This window comes from Solanum stenotomum, chromosome 2 (genome assembly GCF_019186545.1).
Source record: "Solanum stenotomum isolate F172 chromosome 2, ASM1918654v1, whole genome shotgun sequence".
NCBI classification, from domain to species: Eukaryota; Viridiplantae; Streptophyta; class Magnoliopsida; order Solanales; family Solanaceae; genus Solanum; species Solanum stenotomum.
Genome location: NC_064283.1, coordinates 33,140,491 through 33,144,869, shown reverse-complemented (window position 1 = coordinate 33,144,869; position 4,379 = coordinate 33,140,491).

Here is a 4,379-nt window from a genome sequence, read left to right as displayed (position 1 = left end):
ACACCAAACATCTGGTGGGAGAACCATTACTACAACCCAGACTAAACAACTTAACCAAAAACTATGCATTTAAAATACGAAAGCAGGTTTAAATGACTATAAAAATGGAGTCCCCATAAACAACCTCTAGAACCTGAAAGTCAATACACCAAAACTCTAATATCGACAAGTCTATGAACAAGGGTACAACCCCGAAGCTAAACAAAACACCTTAAATAAATACTCTCAGTTCAAAAAGGGTGGATTTAAACAGGAGAGATCTATGGCAGCCTGAAAGAACTGTCTCACCCTTGAATCCGGTCGTGCTCAATAGTCACCTAGCTGAGGTCTATCAATAGGCGCCTGAAGATGCCCTATACTAAACAAAGAACAAATATGTGCAATATCAGTACACAACCACAGTCAACTGGTAGGATCACGCGGCTATCCCAATAAATGTAACATACATTAGTCAATACAACAATATAATCACAATCACATATCAAACATATACAATATCATTAACAAATACGAACAATGAAGAACTTCACGAATCTCACATATCATAGTTATATCAATTTCGAGCAACATACCATTTTCAAATATCAATCATCATTAGATATGAATGAACTCATCACAAGTAGATACATAACACAATTCAATGGTCCTCTCACGAAACCCTATTCAATGGTCCTCTAATGGAACCCACGCCCAAACAGTTAACATACCAGAACGTGGTATCCGATCCAATAATTATGCCGGAACGTGGCAACCGATCCCATAATTATGCCAGAATGTGGCAACCGATCCAAGTTAGTTATGCCGGAACGTGGCGATCGATCCAAGTTAGTTATGCCGAAACGTGGAAACCGATCCATTCAACACACCACAATCACAATCACAATCACAAGTATATCCTCAAGATCACACATTTAAGTCATGATTTCATGGTAACCATAATTCATCTATCTCATTTACAACAAGTGTGATCAATAATGCAACATTCACATACATAAATGTATCATAATGAAGCAAGAACAAGCATATATCACACAATCATAGAATCACAACCATCACCTACGTCGAATCCAAGCTTGAATCCCCTAAGGCGCTTAAATCTTCCCTTTCTGGATTTTTCCCGCTTGTTCGTGGTCTAAAAATATATAATTAATGCAAGGATCAATAAACAAGGTCTAATTAGCCGGATTATAATCAACATTATCAACCCTAGGCCAACCCAAAATCCCAATACCCAAATTAGGGCTTTTTCCACCATTAACTTCAGATCAAAACCTTTCCCCAATGATAATTACCTAAGAAACTACGTTCTACGGATCAAAATATGGATTCAGGGAGTGAAAACCTTACCTTTAGCCTTAAAAATGGTGAAAATTAGCGAGAATAAAGATGTTTTGGGGTTTATTTACGACCTTAAGTCACCTCGGACCCGTCATAGCGATCCTCACCCCGCTACAGCGGCCCCGCCCTGGCGACAACAATCCCACCCCAGCGGCTTGCGCAGAACCATTGAGCTATTTTAATAATTCCAAGACCCCCATTTCATAACACACCTTTAACCAACAACTCTCAAAAAATACCGTTAACGCTAAGATCAATTTCGGGAGCTCTACTCACCCGAATTCATTTCTGTAAAGACGTACAGATTCCTTAACATCTTAGCTATCTACTCATGTGACCGAACATATAGTTAGATCACCAAATTGCTACCAGATTTCCCTAGACCTTACTGACTTCGATTTCATTCAAATCTGGACTAGGCTAGGAAATCCCAGGTTACTACCAAAATGTTTTCTGACCGCAATTCTTTCCCCATTGGCTTTTCTGTAACAACGAAATCAGGTCGTTACAGTAGATACCAATTTAACCATCACTCGTCCCTGAGTGATCAAAAAGGAAAGACTGGCTTAAGTAAGGGTAGAGTAGTATTTGAATCGTCGAATTACTGGGGATACTTGTCTCACATGTCCTTAGCTTCCAGACATCACAATCAAGAATTTCAACCGATTCTTTCTCATAGAGAAGGTCTTGTTTAACAAAACTGAGTCTCACTTTATGCTAATATCTTCGTCCCTAAACCAACCAATTGAATACATACACATCCTCCAATACAATGCCTCAATGAAGTCATCACAATACTCGAGTTATAAATATTGTTGTATTTAGAATTAACTAACAAAAAAAACGATTCCCCACAACCACCAAAGTTGATCTTACACACGTCTACAACATGTTTTTAAAGACCTTAACACAATCATTCGAACGAATCCTTTAGAACTTAAGCATGATAAAAATTCCAAGTGAATACTTGCCACAAATAGCAGTGAACCTGAACCAACCAACACACACTTTTAATACCCAAACAATCATAGTTTTAATCAATATCTCTTTCTCACAATATAAATTTCCATAAGCTTAAGTTATCAAAATTTGGTCTTTAGACATCAGATACTTATTGAGGGATATGTCCAAGCATACAAACCTTCTAGCAACATTATCGAAATAGTAGATTTAGTAATTATAAATTACCTGTTAAGAATAGTAGATTTAGATTCACTGATCCCTTCATTCAACCACACATAATTAGTACATGGCCTTGACAACTAGATGAATATTAAGATTGTTGAACAACCATAATTACACATGGTATCTCTTCTATGAACTCTCATAAGCAAGGTGGTACATGTAGAAGCACTAAAACACTTTTAACAACTCCAAGACAACACTAATTACGTCTTTCGAAATAACCAAATCTGCCCAATCTTCCAACTCAACCAAGAGAACATAGCAGGATTTGGTACCCCTGATCCACCACTAGGGATCCACCCACAAAAGTGAAAACACATGAGAGCATAGCTAGTGAATCATATTCATAATACTAACAACCATCATAACACTCCAACTATTTACCTTATTATAACCCAACACTTTTTAAATGAAACCTTTCTTAGGTACTTAACAATCAATAGTAATAAACTTTACGACTCAAAACCCAGCTGTAAGTCTTTTCAAATGATCAATACCGGGTACAATTGATCATTTCTCACCATGCTAATTCATACCTTAACAATATTTCTTACCACGAATGTAAACTTACAATGAAAAACATGAATTGTAACTCAATCGTATAACACAATCCCCTTATCTATCAATATTAGCTTATACCTTGAAGATTTTTATAAAATCATGGATCTTCGCTTATCATCGATCGCATCTCCATCGATCTTGTATCTTTCGCTAACAATCCAATCGTACTCATTACTAAACTCAAAAAAAAAAAAACAAGCACTTATCATCACGCTCAAGCTAATGTCTACACAATCCTTTCTCCAGTCTTTTTCAATAGCTTTTAACCCATTTGATGGACCTGCGACACTATTAACATAGCCATATCAACACGAAATAAATCACGCGCCTCTGAACCCAATAATCTACCCCTCTGAAGATATCTCTTTAGCCTTTGCAATCAAATAAAACATTCTTTCTCTAGCCTCTCTCTAAAGGTTGTACTACATTCCACTATATTTTCCATCATTATAACTCTAGCTCTTTTAAATTCGATTCAACTGGTGTCCCACCATCTCTTAAAACTTTCCATCCAACTACTTTAATCACCAAATATTGGAAAACCACAACCTTAGATACTCGCAAGTCGTAATTACTATACAAAATTTGCTTAACCAACAATCTTATTATGTAGTTGCATCCCATCACAATCCATCACGAACTCTTATTACCATTACGCTTAGTCAACCTTGACTATCACTACGAAGTCAACCTTTTCATCAACATGGCACCTCAAACCCAGATATACTCATCAAAATCAAAGGACTAACTCAATTTTATACGTACCTTTTTACTAAATACTTTAATTTCCTTCACCCAAGTATATTCAATAGGACTTTCTTTATCCATAAGCTTGTCATTCCGGTATCAATTCACTCATTTATGGCTTAATATAAATTCACTAGTCCTCACACTACCCTCCTTCTTCTTAACAAACAAGACAACAACACCTCACAAGGAACAATTAGGATGGATGAAACCTTTATCATGAAGCTCTTGGTTTTGAGTATTAAGATCTCTTAGTTCTGATGGGGCCATACGATACATAAGGATCGAAATAGGGTGAGTGCCAGTTTCCAAGTCAATGCAGAAATCTATATCTGTATCCAGAGGCATACCAGGCAAATTCGTAGGAAACACTTTCTTAGACTCAGACACCACAAGAACAAACTTAATAGAGGGAGACTCAACTTCAATATCCAAAACATGAGCCAAATAAGCCAAACAACCCTGCCCTACCAATTTCCTAGCACGAATAGAGGATATGATCTTAGCTAGCTTAGGCTTGTACACCCCTTCCCACTCTAATCTTTCCC